General features: G+C 43.8%; 2 non-coding genes across 2 annotated transcripts; one reads left to right on the top strand and one right to left on the bottom strand.

Moving 5' to 3' along the window:
* The first annotated feature begins 3,006 nt into the window (after positions 1-3,006).
* On the top strand, positions 3,007-3,080 carry trnai-aau (transfer RNA isoleucine (anticodon AAU)). The gene has a single exon. It is a non-coding gene; the product is annotated as a tRNA-Ile (tRNA).
* A 9,130-nt stretch (positions 3,081-12,210) lies between these two features.
* Positions 12,211-12,283, bottom strand: trnar-ucg (transfer RNA arginine (anticodon UCG)). Its single transcript has one exon. It is a non-coding gene; the product is annotated as a tRNA-Arg (tRNA).
* Positions 12,284-22,891: the final 10,608 nt, after the last annotated feature.

The following is a 22,891-nucleotide window of genomic DNA, read 5'->3' as shown; positions in this document are numbered from 1 at the left end:
AATAAAAATCATCTCAAGGCACTTCACAAAAACTAAAACTAAAAACCCAACAATTCCCTTATGAGCAAGCACTTGGCTACAGTGGAGAGGAAAAACTCCCTTTAACGGAAGAAAAATCCTCCAGCAGAACCGGGCTCAGTTTGGGCGGCCATCTGCCTCGACCAGTTGGGGTGACTGGATAAAGCAGAGAGAAGAGAACAGCAACAATAAACAACAAATAGACACTGCAGGTTGGTGGGACCAGTAACCGCACATCAGCGATATGCAGCTCCAGGACCAGGGACACCTGCAGAAGGTACAGAGAGAGAACAGAGAGAGAGGGAGAGAGCACAAACTAGGAGAGAGAGAGAGAGCACAAGGTTAGTGACATTCAATGGTAGAATATACATGTGAGGTGGGAAGACAGGAAGAGAGGGGAGGGGAAGGAAAAAAAGGAGCGGGGGGTTAGGGTAGGGGAGCTCAGTGCACCAATGGTCCTCGGGCAGTCTAGGCCTATAGCAGCATAACTAAGGGATGGTTCAGGGTTGCCTGAAGCCAGCCCTAACTATATGCTTTGTCAAAGAGGAAGGTTTTAAGTCTAGCCTTAAAAGTACAGAGAGTGTCTGCCTCCTGAACCCAGGCTGGGAGCTGGTTCCATAGGAGAGGAGCTTGATAACTAAAGGCTCTGCCTCTCATTCTGCTTTTGGAAACTCTGGGAACCACAAGTAGACCTGCACTCTGAGAGCGAAGTGGTCTATTGGGATAATATGGTACTATGGGTTCTTTAAGGTATGAACGAGCTTGATTATGAAGGGATTTGTATGTGAGAAGAAGGATTTTAAATTCTATTCTGTATTTTACAGGGAGCCAATGAAGAGAAACCAGTATAGGAGAAATATGATCTCTCTTGCTAGTTCCTGTCAGGACTCTGGCTGCGGCATTCTGGATTAACTGGAGGCTTTTTATGGAGATATTGGGACATGCAGATAGTATTGAGTTACAGTAATCTAGCCTTGAGGTAACAAATGCATGGACTAGTTACTGCATCATTTAGAGACAGCATGTTCCTAATTTTGGCAATGTTGCGCAGGTGAAAGAATGCAGTTCTAGAGATTTGTTTTATGTGTGAGTTAAAGGACATGTCCTGGTCAAAAATAACTCCAAGGTTTTTTACAGTAGTGCTGGAGGCCAGTGCTATGCCATCTAACAGGGCTATAATTTTAGAAAAGTTATTTCTGAGGTTTTTAGGCCCAAATACAATAACTTCTGGTTCTGAATTTAAAAGTAGAAAGTTACTGGTCATCCAGGCCTTTATGTCAGTTAGGCATGCTTGAACTGCGACGGACTGGTGACCTGTCCAGGGTGTACCCCTGTCTTTCACCTGAGAGAGAGCTGGGATAGGCTCCAGCTGATCCCCGTGACCCTGGCTTTCAGGAAAAATCAGGTACAGAAAATGGATGGATGGATGGCATGCTTGAAGTCTGGTTAACTGGTTTGTGTTAACAGGTTTAATAGATAGAGTGGACAGTATCTCTGCCTGTCACGCAGAAGTCCCGGTTTCGATTCCCTGATGGGGAGTCTTATGTTATGCTGTCCTCACCACAGAACAAAACATATGGTTACCATAAACCAGCTTGGTGATACCAGAAACCCTGAGTAAGTCCAAACATTGCTGGATAACCTGCTGCTCTCCCTTCATGTTACCGAACCTGGAAGAATATACCCAGACACAAAAATGTCAGGGTGTGTTCTACACAAAAAAGGTATTTGAAGGAAGAAATTGATATGCAGATACAAGTGCACCGTTTATTTGTAGTTTTAAAAAATACAAAGCATGTCATAAAAACAGGTGTCTCACAGTGCTGCTTGCAGTTGTCCACTGACTTTGTATTCCAAATTATATATTCTTTGTTTCTGATTGGTTTACTCGGCAACCACTGGCCCACCTCTTGGAAACGGATCTCTACTGAAGAGATTCCAGACTAATCTTTTGTATAGAAAAGAAAAAGAGTTAGTATGGCGGGCCAGGATAGGTCACACCCATACTAAATTGCAAAAATCAAAGCATTTACATTCTAGCTAGTATGAACCGGTCGGTGGTGTCAGTTAGCATCAAGAAATGCTGCATTCATCACAAAGTCTGTGGCCCACAGCCATACCGTCCTACAAGAGCCTTGTCTTGTCTGATTTTAGTAGCTAAACAGGGCCCGACTTGGTCAGTATTTTGAAGGGAGCAGCAATCCCAGTTTCTTTAGGCATTTTCTCTATTGTGCTTTAGCCTTAAAAAGGCGGTGCTAATACATCCCTTGTGTCAGTTTCTGTAGTGTAGTAGTCATCTCGTTTGCCTCACGTGCGAAAGCTCCCCGGTTCAAAACAAGGCAGAAACGTAGTTTATGACTCAATGTTGCATATCAGTCTCAGAAAACTCCGCCTGAGCTTACCACAGGTAGCTTTGACCTCTTTGTAGCTCCATTTGATGTGCTGAGTTGATGCCTACTGTCTGAAAAAATGGGCAGTGTGAGCTGTGCTTCTTGCCTTGCTCAGCCTCCTCAGAGAAGCTTATATCAGAGGAAGAAGTCAGAGTGCAGGACACTGATCAGAGACTTTGTGGTGTGGTCTCAGCCTTACCTCCTGAACGTGGACGAAGGAGCTCATCATAAACTTCAGGAGGAGGACACCTGTGGAGCCCATCACCATCCAGGGCCAGAGGGGGATGTAGTAGACCACTACAAGCAGAGTCTACTGGTCAGCCTGCTGTGAGGAATGACAGGGAAGTGAGTACCCAGTTTCTGGAATGGCTGGTAATAACCATCGATAGTGATAACCCGTGGATTCTCGTACATAGTAGCTGGTACACTATCTGAAGAGCACAGAGAGCAGCTGATGAGAGTTATGTGTAGAGGACAACGCCAAAGGCACCTTCAGTGAGTGTTACTCCTCTGACCTCGTTTTCTCTGTGCTTTTCAACAAATCACTAATCCCATGTTTCCTGTTTGGAATTTTCAATGTGCTGCATGTTCATACACAGGCCAGTTAGCTCAGATGGTTAGAGCATGGTGCTAATAACGCCAATGTCATGGGTTCAAGCCCCATACTGGCCATGCAGTTATTAACTTTGAACTTTATGCATCATTCATACTCATTACAACCACAACAAAAAATACTGGGCTTTCATACTGAAGATCATGGTTTTGCCCTAAGCGTAAATGTCTGGGTATTTTGGTTTTCTCCCACTGTCCAAAACATGTATGTCGGGTTGATTGTTGACTCTAAATTGCCCATAGGAGTGTGAGGTTGTTCCACTTTATGTGGCCCTGCGATGGAGTGCTGGCCTGTCCAGGGTGTACCCCTGCCTTTATCCCAAAGAGAGCTGGGATAAGCTCCAGAAGATCCCTGTGACCCTAGTTAGGAATATGTGGATATAGATAATAGATGGATGACTGCTCTACTGACTGACCTGTGGGAAACATTTCTTTTTATGCTGATATCATCTGCACACTGAACAATTAATTTTAGCTCTTGAGCCTAGAAAGTTTAGAAGGACTGTCTCTGTTTCCTTCCTATCTCCTTGCGCCATTCTCCTGTTTCATAAAGGATTCATGTTTGTCAGCTCCTGTTCACTAAACTAAATTCTCCAGTAAAAGTCGATCTCTAAAAATTTGTTCCAAAATAAAAAGGTACAAAATGATGTAGTGTCTGTGCCATTGATTCAGTCACCAGTCAGTCATGAACTATTCTGAGACAAATCTATGTCAAACAGGAAATACTGGGATTTAGATTTTATGCAGGACATACAACTAATCACAGTTATAGGACAGAGCTCAGTTTAACTTGAATTATGTTCATATGGTGGTTCCATGGTGACAGTAATAGTCAAACCACTATGTCTTTTGCTAATCTTCATAAATCATTTGAGATTGAGATTTGAGATTGAGATTATAAATAACTTTGAAATGAAATACAACTGCAAAAAAAAAAAAAACAGAAACAAGAGGAAAACAGAGGAATTGTGATCTGTTATGTGAAGAATAATAAGTCAACACTTGGCTCATTTTTCCAGGGGTATGAATGTGGCTTTGGGTGTGAGGTCCAGGTTTCGATTCCCAGATGAGCCCAATGTTGGTGGGATTGTAGTAAACGTCTCTGTAAAAATCCTGGAATGTTTACATGTACAAAATATCTGCTTGTGCCCTTCACCATATTGTCTCTGTTACACAAAGCAGGACATACAACACATAGTAAGTTTTCATTCTAAATGATGTGATGTTTGGTAAGGTTTAGGTGATGAATTCAAAATCCACTGGGATCTCCCTGTGTGGTCCATCCACGTGTGAGGCGAACATGATAACCACTACACTACAGAAACACAGTTGTTGACTACATATATACTAAATATGGGAAGTTTCCTTTATGATTTCCTCAAACTAATGTGCACATTGGGAACACTTGATTTTAGCGTCTCCAATAGAAGTGTCCTATGGGCTCAGAGTACAGTGTTGCATTTCCCAGACTCATGTCCTCAGGCAAATGAAAAGGAAAGTCCTGATCATTAATTTTCTCTGGGTTCATTCAAGGTAAATGAAAACTATAATGCTGCTCCTACACGTCTTTAACATTGTAAGAATTTACTAAATATACTCCGATAGTAAATATGAAATGAAAACTGTTATCAGAAGTTTCTGCAGTGTAGTCGTCATTACATTTGCCTCACCCACGAAAGGTTCCTGGTTAGAAACCAGGTAGATATTTGGTCACTGTTGCATCTCAGTCTCAGAAAACTCACCTTGAGCTTTGACCCACACTCTTTGTAGCTCCATTTGATGTGTTTAATTACTGAAGACATTGCTGGAATGCTGAATGGGGTAAACTGGGGTGGTGGGTGGAGCTTAAGAAATAAAACCAGATCTCTTACAATGATTCCAGGACTGTCTCTGTGAAGCAAGTGATTAGAGACTTTGTTTGCTACCTGTTTGAACACTGGTCTAAACAGGGGGTCTATCTTTTTACTTGTCAGAGCAGAATCTCTTGTTTAATTGATCCATGAGCAGTCAACTTCAACTCCAGTTAACAAATGCAGTATTACTTGGACTAACTATTAGTAACTATCATCATATTAAAGTAAGAAAAAAGTTTGGTTCTGTCACAGGCTGCATCACTCATTGATTTTTCTAACTTTGCTGTTGAAGCTTCAATTAATGAGCATCATGAGCTTCAAAGATGTTTTACATTTGAGTCACAGTGGGACATTTTCAGATCTGTTTGAAAAACCCAGAGAGTCAGGAAAAGAGTCCGACATAGCTCACTGTTTTAGGATAAAGAGCACAGTCCCAGGTCTATCAGAGTCCACGAACCACATGTATACACTCTGGGCCATCTGTAGGCTGAGCTAAGTATCTGTGTTCATACCTTGTGGCAGAATTACCTCAAGTGATAGAGTGCATTCTGATGAGCTGACCAAGTGGTTAAGGTGATGGACTCCTAATCCATTGTGCTCTACATTGTGGGTTAGATTCCCTTTGTCATTGAGAGAGCTGTTATTTAGTCTTCAGTGATTATAGTTATGAGGTTAAGGCAAAGACACAAACTACACAATGAATATTCAAGTATTACAGCGTCAACATTCCTTCCACCCAAAAGAGAGCTGGGATAGGGTTCAGCAGATCCCTGTGATCCTGGTTAAGGAATAAGCAGTTATAGAAAATGGATGGATGGATGGACAGTTTCAAGATTAATTCATAATGCACGTATAGTGAATAATACGCTTGTTTAGTTTCATGGAACCACCAGAGAAGATGAAGGGCCCATGATAATTAACAAGTGCAAAGTAGACATGTGCAGCACCATTGACCAACTGCCTTGCAAAACTGAGGTGTAGCAGAGGATGGTTTCTATCCATCGACCTATGGGATATGGACCCAGCACGCTTCCGGTGTGCCACTCTGCTCCTCATTTGAGTTGTGGGGGTGGGGCTTGTCATGCTGTTTTGTAAAATACAAAATTAGCTGCAAATCTGGATGATTGTTGTAATGTCTTTGGGTTAAAGACAAATAATTGCATATATGGGTGAATTCATGTTGGGATCGGTTTAAAAATGTTGGTAGTAAAGAACAAACAAAAAGAACTTGTCAGAGTGAGAGGTCTGTTTATGACATTTTTTCGGAAGATTGTGGATGTGATAGAGTGAGTGCTCACACCATGTTAGGGATCTTCGACGAAGCTAGCAGACTTCTCGGCAAAGGAAAAGAGAAGTTTAAGCGGCTCATGTGCTTTGTACTTCACAAATCTTGTGCCTGGGAGAATCTTTGTCTTTGTGAGTATTGGGGTGTTTCAAAGCACTGTATTAATGGTAGAAGTATTCTCGTTTTAAGTTTTGCTTAAGCTTGCATTCGGTATGTTGGCTAAGTTAGCTAAGCTAATGTAGCATAAAGGCCGCTTATTTCGGTTGGTGATGTGTTTTTTCTCTTTGGTCTGTTTGTTTCAGTTACAATAATAAAAAAGAATCGAGAACAGACTTCAATAGAAGCAAGAAACGCATGCCTTGTGTGGAATCTTCTTTTCTTTTTGTTCGCTGGCTGTCTAACAACATAGGGAACGTGTTGTGAGGGCAGCACAGTAAAAAGACATTTGCACAGCGGGCTCAAGCAACACGAAGGAACAGTAGCACACATGAGTCTACGCTCAGGGAAAAGTTATCTTCGAGAGTACACTGCTGAACAGAAAAGCAAAGCAAGTGAGGAACAACAACTGGAGATTACAGATCAACCAACAACAATGCAGCAATCTTCACAACCATTCGACGCCAGGTCACACTCATCTAGAGCAACAAGACGCTTTCAACAGTCATCATCAACAACTTCTTCAGCCACAAAAGCCTATGCCAAAGCAAAAGCTGCACAAGCTCAATTAGTCTTTGCTGAAAAAGAAGCTGATATGATGAAGCAGAAGGCAGAATTGGAAGCAAACATGCTTAAATAAAAGGCCGATTTAGAGGCAAGTATCCATCTTCTACAGTTCCAGAAAGTAGCAGCTGCAGCTGTAGCAGAAGCTTCAGCCTATGAGGAAGCAGAGGTTCATCCTATTGGAGCTAGAGTGTGCTAAACAAGATGGCACCTTACCAGGGCTCACTTACTTGGACACAGCACGGGGAGTGAGACAAATTGTCGAAAAACTTCCTTTCAACCTACAGGAGAGATGGACAGTAGTAGGAACACAATACAAAGAAACGCATTGTGTGCCGTTTCCTCCCTTCTCTGTTTTCAGGCAGTTTGTCCAACAGCAAGCAAAAATGAAAAATGACCCAAGCTTCATATCCAATGCCAGCAGTCACGTAACTTTACGCACAGAGAATCCCCCACCATATAACCGCAAAGCCACTGTGTCAGCACACAAAACAGACATTGCAGCTAACTCTCCACAATTTAGTCCAGGCTCAAAGAAAATGGAGGAACCAGATCGTCAGTGCCCAATCCATAAGAAGCCACACCCACTTAAGAAATGTAAACTGTTCAGAGACAAACCAATTGAAGAATGTAAGGCTTATCTCAAAGAGCATCACATTTGCTATCGGTGCTGTGGATCTGTCCAACATATTGCAAAGGATTGTAAAGCAATGGTCAAGTGTATTGAGTGTGACAGTACCAAGCATATATCAGCACAGAAGTAGTACTCAGTTGGACCAGTTGCTCCGGTGTACTCCATACAAACTGGTTGGCTGCCACTGCTGTATATAATGGATGATGAGCGTTTGAGAGAATGTGGTGGAGAAGGGGGATGGCCCGTCACTCTTATGTGGCAATGGGTAGAGGCACGTAATCAATTAATGAGTGGTATTCCTGAACAAGAACGGAAAAAGCAGAAAGGTAAGTATCAGCAGAAATTTGAGGAAGTGATTAGTAAGTATGGATTGCATGAAGGGGACACGGAGGATCTGGCTGCTCTCCTGATGCAGGAGGATCAGAAAGCATTGAAGGAAGTGGAAGAAATGAAGAAGAGATACATCATTGGGATGATGGTGAGGAGGAAATGGAAAAAGGAAGTGGAGGAAAAAGAAGCTCACAGACTGACGGTGCATAACATGGCACTGCCTGTGAGAGCGATGCAGGCCCGGACTGCACTACATGATGAGAGGGATGCAGGTAAGTGTGTAAAGGACAAAGAGAAAATGGAGGTTTGCCTATACCCAACCCTGCCCAAGCGCCCCTTCTGGTGAAACGGGGCAGACACCAGTACAGACCATGGTCATTTGCAGACATGGATGGAGTAGTGGAGAAACTCCCACACACTGCAGAGGGAGGAGGTAAGTGGTTAAATAAATTTGAGCAGCTCACGCAGGGACAAAAGGTGGCCTTAGGCGACTCTAGAGCGCTGATGGGACAGATACTCTCGGTTTGGGACGTAAATCAAATTGAAGAAAGTGCTAGATGCACACAGCTGCCAGATCACACCCCATTCACTGAGCTTGCCACTCCAATTGGAAAAGCAATATGTGCAAAGTTCCCGGCCCCGGCTGGGGCCGCACACCTCTTCACATTTGCCCCTAAGGCCGGAGAGAGGCCAGCCTCTCGGTGTAAGGAGGAATGGGCTAACTCCGCCGGAGTCCATCCCCACTCTGATAAGATGCAGGAGGAACTCTTCCGGAAGGCTGTGATGGGAGGGGCCCCCAAGTCCGTGAGGGACAGCATGGCTGGTAATCCTGATATACCGGGGAGTGACTCAGCTGTATGGGAGAGGCACTTCCTCCATCACCTGCAAAGCGCATAGGATAAGGAGGAGCAAGAGAATTTAAAGGTTGAGGACCTTAAAAAGCAACTTTTAAAGCTACAGCTGGGAAAAGCCAGGCAGGAGGTTAATCAGGAGAAACAGAAAGACAAAAGGACCAAGCAGTCAGTACAACAACCTGCTCTAAAGGCCAGTGACAATCCTGACCTGTTCCCAGTGCCTCCTTGGGTTCCCTCACCACACCACCACCGGCTGTGGCCAACCAGAACACCTGGTCAGAGAGTGTCCCATGTACTATCAACGACCTCCTGGCGGCCATCAGAGAGGAAACAGGCGCCGTGGGCGGGGAGGCCCACCCAGAGGTGCACATCAGGCTCCCAACCCGGCTATGGCACCACCTGGTCCAGCAGGACAATATCCCCTCTTCCAAGAGGAGGAGAACCTGTATTGACGAGGCCCACAGAGAGGACCTGACATTGGGAGGGCAGACCCAATGATCACAATCCAGGTCAAAAACAAACAGCTGCCCTTTTTGGTGGACACAGGGGCCACCTACTCCACCTTAACCACCACGGTGGAGGCTACGGATATGTCATCACAAGCTGTTGAGCTAGGAGGTTTGTCTGGGATAACAACAAAACTACCACTCATTGTTCCACTTCGTGTTGACACAGACTCTCACATATCAGTTCGTCTGTTCTGAGCACTCCCCTATTAACCTGCTGGGAAGAGACTTACTTATTAAGATGGGAGCATCAGACCTGTGCTCCCCGGAGGGAGTGATATTGACCTTTACCATTGGTGATTCGCATAACTGCTTTGTGAACGGACTGATGAGTGATGGACAGTGGCTACTAGTGGAAAACAGGGCCACACAGGCACCGCACCCTGGGGCGGATATATATTGGGGTTTACTACTACCTGAAACTCCCAAAGGGGGTGGTCTATTCTCCCTGTTCTCGTCCTGGAAGCCCTGGATCTCTCTGATCGCACCCTAAACAGTGTCCTGTTTCAGAAACAAAGGAGGAGTAGGAAAGTACTTATGTACAGCGGTATTTTGCTTGACAACATGGAAAAACGACATCCACTGTGCAGCAGGAGTGGCAAAGGTCATCCAAAAAACTGTACATCGTAATGGGACATGCGCTCACCGTCTTAACGACACAGTGTGGACTCATTCGTTAATTCGGCCGCCTTCACTATGACGTCTTTGAGACAGAGTAGGATAGCGAAAAATTTTAGTCAGCCCACACATCACATACACATACGAAGGCATCAACATGGCAGAGCAGATGATGGAGGGTGAGCCACACAGGTGTGAGGAGAGGATAAGTATGGACACTAAGACCAGGCCAGATCTTAGCAGTATAGAGCTAGAGGGGGAAGCAGAGACAGTGTTTACAGATGGATGCTATTACAGGCATCCCACCAAGGGACTGAAAGCAGGATATGCAGTGATCAGGGAAACAGAAGAGAGATTTGAGGTGCTTAAGGCAGAAAGGCTTAGGGAGAAACCATCGGCTCAGTTAGCTGAGCTACAAGCAGTGATAGAAGCGCTTAAATGGGGAAAAGGGAGAAGAATTAACATCTACACAGACTCAGCCTATGTGGTAGGAGCAGCTCAGACAGAGCTTAGGCAGTGGGTCTGCGCAGGATTTCAGACAGCTTCCCAACAGCCCATCAAACATGAGGAAGAAATGAGAGAATTGGCAGAAGTGCTGAAGGGACCACAAGCGGTGGCCATCATCAAATGTATAGGACATGACATGACAGGGCTGAGACTAGAGTGGCTCTGGGGAATCAAAGAGCAGATGACGAGGCTAAAAGAGTGGCAGGCTATCAGGCACTGATGGTCCTCACTTCAGGGATGGGGGTAACGGAGATCCTACCCCCACTTACAAGTAATAAGAATAAGAATAAGAAAACCTTTATTTGTCCCACAATGGGGAAATTGTATTGTTGCAACAGTAAGTACAGTACACAGCAGAGAGAAATGAACGATATGACGTGTACATTATCAGATGCAGCTACACAGAGATTGCGTCATAGCTACCTTTGGTAAGCTCAGGCTGAGTTTTCCATAAGTGATATTCAACAGTCAAGGCAAGAGCTCTGTTTTTGCCTGGTTTCCAACCAGGGACCTTTCATGTGTGAGGTGAACGTGATGATCACTACACTACAGAAACTGACACAACCTTCAGACTTAGAACATGGCACTGGGAAATGCAACATTATACACTAAGCCCATAAGACACTTTATTTGGAGAATCTAAACTCAAATGATCCAACTGTGTGTCATCTTTAGGAAATCATAAAGGAGCACTGAGAGATTTCTTGAAAACATACAGTTGTGTTCCTGTAGTGTAGATGTCAACATGTTTGCCTTACACACAGACGGCCCCTGCACCAGCCTTGAAAGTTGGAAAAGTACTACAACATGGTAATTTACAGATGTTTATCCATTGGCTGGGAATCCAACCCAGACCTCCCACGTGGCAGACAAAAATTCTTCCATTGAACCACCAATGCATCTGGCTCGCCTAGAAACTGATGTCTCCGAAGCTTGACACCTGGTCTTCTACATTTGATAGAGAGCAGTTTGTCCAGTGTCCTCCCTGGATCAAACATCTCCATGTCACTGAATTAGTCTGGAATGTCTTCAGCAGAGATCAGTTTTCAAGGGGCCATGACACGTGCAGCAGTGTTGATACGCTAGTGAATATGTTGTCATTCAAAATTTGTGTATTTCAGGTATAGTAACAGTCAGGATGGCTGAGCGGTCTAAGGCGCTGCATTCAGGTCCTTATCCCACTCCTGACAAGCCAGATCTGCTTTAAAGTGTCTCTCAAAAGAGAACTTTGTGTCAAACTGCTTTAAACCATCTTATCAAGAACAGAGTGCAGATACTGGTGACCCACATCATGCCAGTCTCATGAAATGGAAGCATGTTGACTATGCCAGCTACCAAGAGGATGTGCCCAAATATAACCAAATTAATTTAATGACAAGTGGAATCACATACATTATTAACCCTGTTACACTGAGTCAGATGTGACCACTTAAATGTTTTTTATCAATACTAATACTAATACTACACTATATGAACATAATTCAGGTTAAACTGAGCTCTGCACTGTAACTATGATCAATTTAATTACCTGCTTAAGACAGAAAGACAGAAATATTAACTGCTTGACATAGATTGGACAACACCAAGGTCATGGGTTCCAGCCCCCATACTGGTCATTGTTTTGAAACATCTGTAACTTTAGAATTGAAATGCATCTGACAAAAGTCTAAAGTGTGAAATGTAATTGTAGAATGCAATCGTCTCTGTGCCCTACCCCTATTTCCAGGAGCAACAGAGGGCAGAGTGGAGGATCAAAAATGACTTAAGATGTTATAAACATAAGTAGAAAACTGGCCCTGGAACTCAAAGAACATGGGTAAAGCACCCTTAGTGGTCAGCTTCCTGTAGACCAAACTCCAACACATTCAGCTAGAATTAAACTCCAACCACGAAGGGACTCGAACCCGCAATTTTCTGATCCGAAGTCAGACGCCTTGTCCATTAGGCTACATGGTCAGTTTTTTTGGTGTACTAAACCATGAATCAATGAGCAGGTTCTGGACAAACAGAAAGGTAGATTAAAATCTGAACTGTCTGCTCAAATGCCTTCATGGATGGAATCTGAATTTTACTTCATCACTTTCACCTTATAAATCATAATCTTGATTACAACATCCTTGTGCATCAGTGATGCTGGTGTAGTGGTGAGCATAGCTGCCTTCCAAACACTTGCACTGGGTTTGAGTCCCAAGCATTGCAAGTACATTACCACTGCAAAAATGGATAACAAGGCCAAATTTGTAGTAGTAGCTTCTATGGCCAAGCAGTTGACACTCAGCACTACACTGAACGATAACCTAACTTCAAAATGCTGAAAGAACAAACAGGAGCAAGAGACAAAATCAGAGAGTAGACAATTTATTGAAAATTGCATTTAAACAGGTTGTTCATCAGCTGATCAAAAGTTTAAGACCATAGCCCAAAAAAAAAAAACCCTAAGACAGAACTAAGTGAAAAAAAAAGTCAGTAGTAAGGAGCCCCACCGTTCTGGAACTGGCATCTGTTTTTGTAAATTTCTCCTGCCATCAATGCCCAAACATTCTCAACTGAACTTAGATCAGGAGAACACGCAGAATGGTCCAAACATCCAAGTCCCCGGCACAGCAGCCTAGAAAGCTGTAACAACTAAGTGCTGACACATGGCAATTTAAAACCACTTCTGCACTGTCCGAGAATCAAAGCCAGATCTCGCACATGGCACGCAGGAACGCTTCCATTTCATCACCAATGCCTCTGCTCCTCCTACAAGCTGATGTCTTCACATCATGACGCCTGATCTGACCATGAAATGTCAACATGCTCACTGTGCGCTGGGCACTTACCACTACCAGCTACTGAGAGGGGCTGCCCAAACACACCCAAATAAAAGTAATTAAAGTGGAATCATATGCAATATTATTACAATATTAATATACAGTATTAATAAAATACAATATTCACAATGCAATATATTCCTGTTACATTGATGTGACCCATCCATCTTCTATACCCACTTATTCCTGAACCAGGGTCACAAGGATCTGCTGGAGCTCTTTTTTGGCTGCCAGACTCAGATGTGACCACTTTAATATTTTGTATTAATACTAAAATATTTATATAATATAGTTTTTTTTTTACATCTTTGTAGACAGAAACAGCAACAGACTAACTCAACAACAGCAACGCAACAGTCATCCAGGCCAGGTAGCTCCTTCAGCAACAACAGAGACTGACTGTTACACACTGAATGTCCACGTAGTATATACACAGAGGCTTCTTTTCAAATCATTTACACTCATCAACCTGTGAAATTAACACATTACCTGGAAAACTATGCCATGCATGAACTACCAAACTGAATAGTGAAATGAACTACTAACAGATTTGGACTTAAAGGAAAGTCTGTAAGTTGCTGCAACAGTGCTGTTATTTCCTCTGATTGATTTTTACAGCAGATGTGTCTCTCTCTCTCTGTCTTATATGGTTTCTGTCTCTTTTGCACACACACTGACCTGGGGTCATAACACTTTATTGTCATTTAGCAAAATACAGGTACAGAGCCAATGAAATGCAGTGGACATCCAACCAGAAGTGCAAAGAAGCATTAAGTACCAAGTGCAGGTAGAGTATGGTTGTGTAGACAATAGAGATGAATAATGTACAGATGATAATTCAGTAAAAAACTTGCAAAAAACAAAAAACAAACAGAGGAGCTGCTGTAGCAGGCTGCCACCTAACAGGCGCCATTCTAGAAAGGAGACCAGAGAGATTTCTTGAGACCATACAGCTGCATTCTTGTGGGTGGATGAACCGGTTCTTTTGAAGAGACGTTCAAGGCGACGGGCTTGGGTTTTGAGGAGGCGGAGTTCGGGGGTGTACCATGGAGCAGAGTGCGTAAAGGATACAGATCTAGTTTTGAGTGGGGCGAAGGTGTCGAGTAGATTTCGTAGCTCACGGTTGAAATTGGATAACATGTTGGAGAGGGACGGTGTATAATTAGAACATGAAAGGTTGTTGAGAGCAGCAGTGAAGGAGGGGAGGTCGATGTTCTTTAAGTTACGGAAGGTGATGGTGCGGGAGAGGTGGGTTTTGAAGATAGGTAGTTTGGAGTTAAAGCAGACTAGTTTGTGGTCGGAGAAGGAGGTGTCGAGGGTAGAACATGACTGAGCTGTGACGCCAGAGCAGCAGACTAAGTCGAGGGTGTGGCCTAGAGAATGTGTTGGGAAGGTGATGTATTGTTGGAGCCCAAAGCTGTCCAGACAGGAAATGAAGTCTTTTGTTGTGGTGTTGTTGGGATTGTCGAAGTGGATGTTAAAATCACCAAGAAGAATTATGTTGGCTGACAGAGAGATGAGGTTAGCTAAGAGGTCAGACAGTTCATCCAGGAAGGTCGGGTTAGGTTTTGGTGGGCGGTAGATAGTGGCCAAGAAGGTTGGTGTGTGACCGTGAATACGTGCTATGAGAGCTTCAAAGGACTGAAAGGTGACAGTGGGGTGGATGGATATTTTGTATTTAAGGTTGAACAGTATGGCGAGGCCGCCACCGCGTCCCGAGAAGCGTGGATGGGTGAGATATGTGAAACCAGGAGGAATAGATTGATTAAGTTCAGTGAAGTCGTTGGGCTGCTGCCAGGTTTCAGTTAAGCACAGGATGTCGAGATTGTGTTTAAGAATAATGTCAAAGATGAGGGATGCTTTTTGAGAGAGGGAGCGAACGTTAAGTAGCCCAAAATGAGTGTTATGGAAAGGTGTAGAGTCCATGTGTCTGGGGATGTTAGCTAGAACAGAGTGGTTGATCAGGCGTATACCAGGTTTCCTCGGCTGAGGTCGGGAGGATGACCAGATGGAGGGGATTGGTAGTATGGAGTCAGGTAGTCAGGCTTGTGGGACAGAATGGACAGGTTGTCTAGTGTTAGTGTGTGGGGTACAGTGAACTGCATGTTGAATGTTGGTGGAAAGTATATGGGAGCCCAGGCGGTTGGGATGCAGACCATCTCCTGCAAAGAAGGCAGGTCGGTTCCAGAAGAGGTTGAAGTTGTCGATGAATTGGAGATTGTAGGACAGGGAGACAGACTTGAGCCAGGTGTTGAGACTGAGGATTCTGCTGAAGCGGCCAGAGCCTCTTCCAAACGTGGGGGATGGGACCAGACATGAAAATAGTCTTACCACAGTTGCTTAGGAGGTGGAGGAGAGAGAGAAAATCCTTTTTAGTTAGTTCAGACTGGTGGAGTGACGTGTCACAAGTTCCGATATGAACAATCATTCTAATGATGGAAGACGGAAGTGTTGGCAGTAATCCAGGAAGCATGGCCAAGATGTCTGAGGTCGTAGCTCCAGGGAAACAGTGAGTAGTGGCGTTGAAAAAGCGTACATTCCTTATAATTGAGTCTCCGATGCTTAACGTGGTTGGGGGGAAAAGGGGGCGTGGAGAAGATGCCAGTAGTTGGCCGTTTGAGTCGTGTCGTCTTGCTGACTGGCGGGGAGGCGGGGCGGTGATATCAGGTGCTGAGGTGGAAGATGGAGGCGGCAGTTCGGTTGGTCCGTAGCTAGGGAGCCCGTGAGTGTGCCTGAGCACGGCCTCGCGAAGGATCCTACGGCGCACGGATGTAGTAGCTGAGCGGGATGGAGACTGTTTTCCGCCGGGGCAACGGGCTTTGCGAGGAGAACTTGGACTAAGGCGGGGGCAGCGGGTGTCGTCAGAGGGGAGCGAGAGCAGGTGACGGCGCCGAACGACATTGGCGGGTGACGGGTGTTGTTGGGATACCGGAGCGGAACGATCCGGTAAGTGATTGGCAGATGAGACAGTATGTAGGTCCGGAGTGGCAGAAGACAGAGGTGCAAATCGATTGGAGAGGTCTAGGGAGGGACGCGGAGACCCGTGGTGATATTTTTTCCGCTCACGAACCGCAACCTCGGTCCAGGAGGACCGAAGACATGGTGTAGAAGAGGAGGAGGGTCGTGGACAGGTTGACGGGTCCCATGGGGCAGTGTCCTGGAGAGTGAAGGTAAGTGTGGAGATCTTCCTCGACTGCTCGAGGGCAATGTCCCTGAAGCTAGTCAGTATGGAGTCTTTCTGTTGGAGATCGTGAGAGAGGCGGCGTATTTCCTGCTTTAATTTGGTGATTTCATTGTTTGTTAGGCGGAGTAGTAGATTGGCATTGTCCGAGTTGGTATTGTCAGGTAGTGTTGGCGTTGTTGTTGTTGTTCTTGGTGTTGATAGCGTTGTAGGTGCCTCACTGATTGTGTCGGTCGCCATCTTGACCGACACAATTTGTTGTTGGGATTTGTTGTACATGAAGCCCATCATACAGAAGTATGACTACATACATAATGCAGCTCTACTGAGCAAGTATCTTACACTTTCCAGCAGTAGCAGAAGATGGACACATCAACCGAATGGTCCAGCATGTTAAGATTGCTGTTTGGATTTTTTTGCTTTGGAGCTTCAAACATGTTTCTGCTGAATTCAAGTTGGCGTCATTGTCTTAAAGCACACACTAATGCTGGAAGAACTAGGACAGCATAATGGCAGTGGTGGGATTTGAACCCACACCTCAACTGACACCTGAAATCTCACACAGGTCTTGTTAATATTTAGTGTTTGAGTGGTGCGGCTCTCATCTCTAGAAATTTGGCCGAGTTTAATTGCTAACCTAAAGCCTGACAATCCAGAGTGGGGACCGGGACGCAGAGACTCAGTCTAAAACGCCTCTCTGCAGTTTCCTTAGAGCCGCCGCCCCCCTCAAACCACATAGAGACTGTGTCGGCCCCTCGAACATCATTAAATCAAATAAATCAAAAGTTAACAGAAGAGGAGTTATTCATAAAAACTTAATAAAAATTAAGACCACTCCTCTTATTGAAAAGAAAAACAGAACTGTCAAATGTTGATTATTAAATATCAGGTCTCTTTCATCTAAATCTCTGTTAGTAAATGATTTGATAACTGATCACCAAATTGACCTACTTTATTTTACTGAAACCTGGTTACAGCAGGATGAACATGTCAATCTGAATGAATCAACCCCCCTCAGTCATAAAAATGATCATGTTCCTCGAAGCACAGGTCGAGGTGGAGGAGAAGCTGCAATCTTCCACTCAAACTTATTATTAAACTTTAATTCTCAGAACAATTATAACTCATTTGAGAGCCTCACTCTTAGTCTCTCGCATACAAACTGGAAAACACAAAAACCACTTCTAATTGTCATTGTGTACCGTCCACCTGTTCCTTACTCAGAGTTTTTAACTGAATTCCCAGACTTCCTGTCTGATTTAGTGCTTAGTTCAGATAAAGTCATTATAGTGGGAGATTTTAACATTCATGTAGATGTTGAAAATAACAGCCTCAGCATTGGATTTAATTCTATATTAGATTCAACTGGTTTCATTCAAAATGTTAATAAACCCACCGTTTCAGTCACACCCTTGATCTTGTTCTGACCTATGGCATCGAAGTTGAACATCTAATAGTTTTTCCCCAAAATCCTGTTTTGTCAGATCATTCTTTAATAACTTTTGAATGATAAATGATAAATTTAAATGATGGATCATGCAGCGTTTGGAAGAAAATTCCACTACAGCAAATGTTTATCCGACAACGCTGTTGATAAATTTAAGAAAATGATTCCATCTTTATTTACATCTATGCCGAGTGTTCCCTTAGCTCTCAGCAGTAATGAATTTCTGAATTTCTTTACAAATAAAATCACAACTATTAGAGATAAAATTCATCAGATCCTTCCTATACCTGCAATAAATGAATCTTCTACTACAGTAGCTCTTGAATCATCTGTAGGACCTCAGTTATGTTTAGACTGCTTCTCTCCCATCGATCTCTCTGAACTTACATCAGTAGTTGCTTCAGCGACATCATCAACATGTCTCTTAGACCCCATCCCGACTAGACTGCTTAAAGACACCCTGCCATTAATTAACTCATCTTTATTAGACTTGGTAAATTTATCTCTAGTATCAGGCTACGTACCACAGGCCTTTTAAGACTGCAGTAATCAAACCTTTACTCAAAAAGCCTAGTCTTGATCCAGGAGTCTTTTCTAATTATAGACCAATATCCAACCTGCCATTTATTTCTAAAATACTTGAAAAAGCTGTCGCCAAGCAGCTATCAGACCACTTACACAGGAATGAACTATTTGAAGATTTTCAATCAGGATTTAGAGCACACCATAGTACAGAAACAGCACTGTTAAAAGTTAACAATGATCTTGTCTTAGCCTCAGATAATAGACTTGTTTCTATACTTGTCCTCCTAGACCTTAGTGCTGCATTCGACACCATTGACCACAACATCTTATTGCAGAGACTGAAGCATGTGACTGGTACCAGAGGAACAGCGTTACAATGATTCCAATCCTATTTATCAGACAGATTCCAGTTTGTTCATGTCCATGATGAACCTTCCACATGAACAAAAGTTAGTTATGGAGTTCCACAAGGCTCTGTGCTAGGACCGATTCTGTTCACCCTGTACATGCTTCCTTTAGGCTACGTCATTAGAAAGCACGCTATTAATTACCATAGCTATGCAGATGACACTCAGTTGTATCTATCTATTAAACCTGTTAACACAAACCAGTTAACCAGACTTCAAGCCTGTCTAACTGACATGAAGGCCTGGGTGACCAGTAACCTTTTACTTTTAAACTCAGAGAAAACAGAAGTCATTGTATATGGGCCAAAAAATCTCAGAAATAACTTTTCTAAAATTATAGCTACTCTAGATGGCATAGCCCTGGCCTCCAACACTACTGTAAAAAACCTTGGAGTTATTTTTGACCAGGACATGTCCTTTAACTCACACATAAAACAAATATCTAGAACCGCATTTTTTCACCTGCGCATCATTGCCAAAATTAGGAACATCCTGTCTCAAAATGATGCAGAAAAACTAGTCCACGCATTTGTTACCTCAAGGCTAGATTACTGTAACTCATTAATATCTGGATGTCCCAATATCTCCATAAAAAGCCTCCAGTTAATCCAGAATGCCACAGCCAGAGTCCTGACAGGAACTAGCAAGAGAGATCATATTTCTCCTATATTGGCTTCTCTTTATTGGCTCCCTGTAAAATATAGAATAGAATTTAAAATCCTTCTTCTCACATACAAATCCCTTCATAATCAAGCTCCTTCATATCTTAAAGACCTCATAGTACCATATTATCCCAATAGACCACTTCGCTCTCAGTGTGCAGGTCTACTTGTGGTTCCTAGAGTTTCCAAAAGCAGAATGGGAGGCAGAGCCTTTAGTTATCAAGCTCCTCTCTTGTGGAACCAGCTCCCAGCCTGGGTTCAGGAGGCAGACACTCTCTGTACTTTTAAGGCTAGACTTAAAACCTTCCTTTTTGACAATGCATATAGTTATGGCTGGCTTCAGACAACCCTGAACCATCCCTTAGTTATGCTGCTATAGGCCTAGACTGTCCGAGGACCATCGGTGCACTGAGCTCCCCTACCCTAACAACTGGAAAGAGAACTAATGAAAATGGGACAACCACTCAGGCCACAAAGGACAAATGAGTTAAGAACCTTTCAGACAAGCAACTCTCACAAGCAGAGAGATGTCCTAGCCAATGGACTTAACTTTGCAGTCATGCCTAAACATATTCCGGTTGTGGATTTTATTAAAGCCACAGAATCTGCCATTTGCAACAATGACCTATCTAACACAGAAGCAGAGGAACTCTGACTAAAAGTCATTGCAGCACTCAAGGTTCTAAGCCACCACCACCCAACCTCACCACCAAGGAGAGCAGGACCATGTCTTCCCTGTCTAAGGACGAGACTATTACCATCCTGCCAGCAGACAAAGGGAGATGCACAGTGGTTTTAAACACAACAGAGTATCATGAGAAAATAATCTCTCTCTTGGAAGACATACGAAAAGCAAAGAAGGGACCCCACCAGCACCTACAAGAGAAAGGTGATTGCACAGAATTGGTGATAATACTGTAAAGCATCTCTGCAATACTGCACGTTATATTGTTTGCTTCTGAGTGTGTCAGTTTCTGTAGTGTAGTGCTCATCACGTTCCTCATATTTTACAAAAATGTTGATATTCTTCTATAAATAACTGTAGACTTTTATTGTGAAAGTCTGACCATGTCAAAAACCATGGCTGACAAAGAAAATGGCCTCACCGTGGTACCGAAGCTGTAGGCCAATAACCAACGTCCTTTTTAATATTGAGTTGCTGTTTCAGGGCTTTTTTATTGAGAAAATGCTATTCGGGGCTTTATTTTGAAAGGACAAAGTGTGCAGGAGACTCTTGGGAACCTTGTACAAGAATCTGGACTTTATTTTGAATATTCTAACAATTTACAAAAATGTGATATCTTCCTATAAAAACTGTAGACTTTTATTGTGAAAGTCTGACATGTCAAAAACATGGCTGACAAGAAAAATGGCCTCACCTGGTGCCCGAAGCTGTATGCCAATAAACCGTCCGTTTTAATATTGAGTTGCTGTTTCAGGGCTTTTTTATTGAGAAAATGCTATTTCGGGGCTTTTTTTGAAAGGACAAATGCTGCAGGACACTCTTGGACCTTATACAAGAATCTGGACTTTATTTTGAATATTCCTTACTATTACAAAAATGTAATACTTACTATAAAAACTGTAGACTTTATTGTGAAAGTCTCACCATGTCAGAAACCATGGCTGACAAAGAAATGGCCTCACTTGGTACCTGAAGCTGTATGCGAATAGGTAACGTCCATTTTTATATTGAGTTGCTGTTTCAGGGCTTTTTCTATTGAGAAAATGCTATTTCGGGGCTTTTATTTTGAAAGGCAAAGTGCGGCAGGAGACTCTGGGACCTGTGTACAAGAATCTGGACTTTATTTTGAATATTCCTTACTATTACAAAATGTAACTTACTATAAATAACGGTAGACTTTATGTGAAAGTCTCACACCATGTCAGAAACCATGGCTGACATGGAAAATGGCCTCACTTGGTACCTGAAGCTGTATGCCAATAGGTAACGTCCATTTTAATATTGAGTTGCTGTTTCAGGGCTATTCTTGAGAAAATGCTATTTCGGGGGCTTTTATTTTGAAAGGACGAGGTGCTGGAGGAACTCTGGGACCTTGTACAAGAACCTAAACTTTATTTTGAATATTCCTTATAATTACAAAAATGTTAATATGTACGTATAATGACTAACTTGTTTGTAGACTTGAGCGTTTGCTATGGTGACCTAACGCAGAGTGGGGGTGGGGGGTGGGTACTGGTTGTCACCAAGTGTAACAGCAGTGGACATTTGGCAGCCCGTCATTCTTAATTACCAACCACAGACAGCTTGCTACTCAATTGCTTTGTGTTGAGCTGTTTGCTAGGGTGACCTATGCCCAGAGTGGGGGTGAGGGTGGAGGGGGGGGGGGGTGGTACTGAGTGGTCACCAAGTGTAACAGCAGTGGACATTTGGCAGCCTGTCATTCTTAATTACCAACCACAGACAGCTGCTATTTGTTTTGTGTTGAGTTGTTGCTATGGTGACCTATGCCCAGAGTGGGGGTGAGGGTGGGGGGTGGGGGGTGGGGAGGGTGGTACGAGTGGTCACCAGTGAAACAGCAGTGGACATTTGCAGCAGTCATCTTAATTACCAACCCCAGACACGTCATATGCTGCTATTGCTTGTATATATTTGCTAGTGGTCACCTATGCCCAGAGTGGGGGGGAGGGTGAGGGTGGGGGGGGGTGGTATTGAGTTATCCCATGTGTAAAAGCAGTGACATTTACAGCCAGTCATCTTAATTACCAACACAGACAGATGCTATGCTGCTATTGCTTTTGTTGTGCTGTTGCTATGGTGACCTATGCCCAGAGTGGGGGTGAGGGTGAGGGTGGGGGGGGGGGTACTGGTGGTCACCAGTGAAAAGCAGTAAATTTGGCAGCCAGTCATTCTTAATACAACCACAGACAGATGCAATGCTGCTATGCTTGTATGTATTTGCTATGGTACCTATGCCCAGAGTGGGGGTGAGGGTGAGGGTGGGGAGGGGGGTTGGTATTGAGTTATCCCAGGTGTAACAGCAGTGGACATTTGGCAGCCGTCATTCTTAATTACCAACCACAGACAGCTTGCTATGCTTATTGCTTTGTTGAGCTGTTGCTATGGTGACCTATGCCCAGAGTGGGGGTGAGGGTGAGGGTGGGGGGGGTGGTACTGAGTGGGGTCACCAAGTGGTAAACAGCAGTGGACATTTGGCAGCCGTCATTCTTAATTACCAACCACAGACAGCTGCTATTGTTTTGGTGTTGAGCTTGCATGGTGACCTATTGCCCAGAGTGGGGGTGAGGGTGGGGGGTGGGGGGTGGGGAGGGTGGTAAGAGTGGTCCCACATGTGAACAGCAGTGGACATTGGCACCAGTCATTCTTAATTAACCACCAAGACACTCATATGCTATTGCTTGTATGTATTTGCTATGGTCACCTATGCCCAGAGTGGGGGGGTGAGGGTGAGGGGGTGGGGGGGGGTGGTTTGGGTAGTCCCCATGTGTAAAAGCATGGACATTATACAGCCAGTCATTTCTTAATTACCAACTACAGACAAAGATG

This window comes from Mastacembelus armatus, unplaced genomic scaffold, assembly GCF_900324485.2.
Source record: "Mastacembelus armatus unplaced genomic scaffold, fMasArm1.2, whole genome shotgun sequence".
NCBI classification, from domain to species: domain Eukaryota; kingdom Metazoa; phylum Chordata; class Actinopteri; order Synbranchiformes; family Mastacembelidae; genus Mastacembelus; species Mastacembelus armatus.
This window is presented reverse-complemented; position numbering and strand designations above follow the sequence as displayed.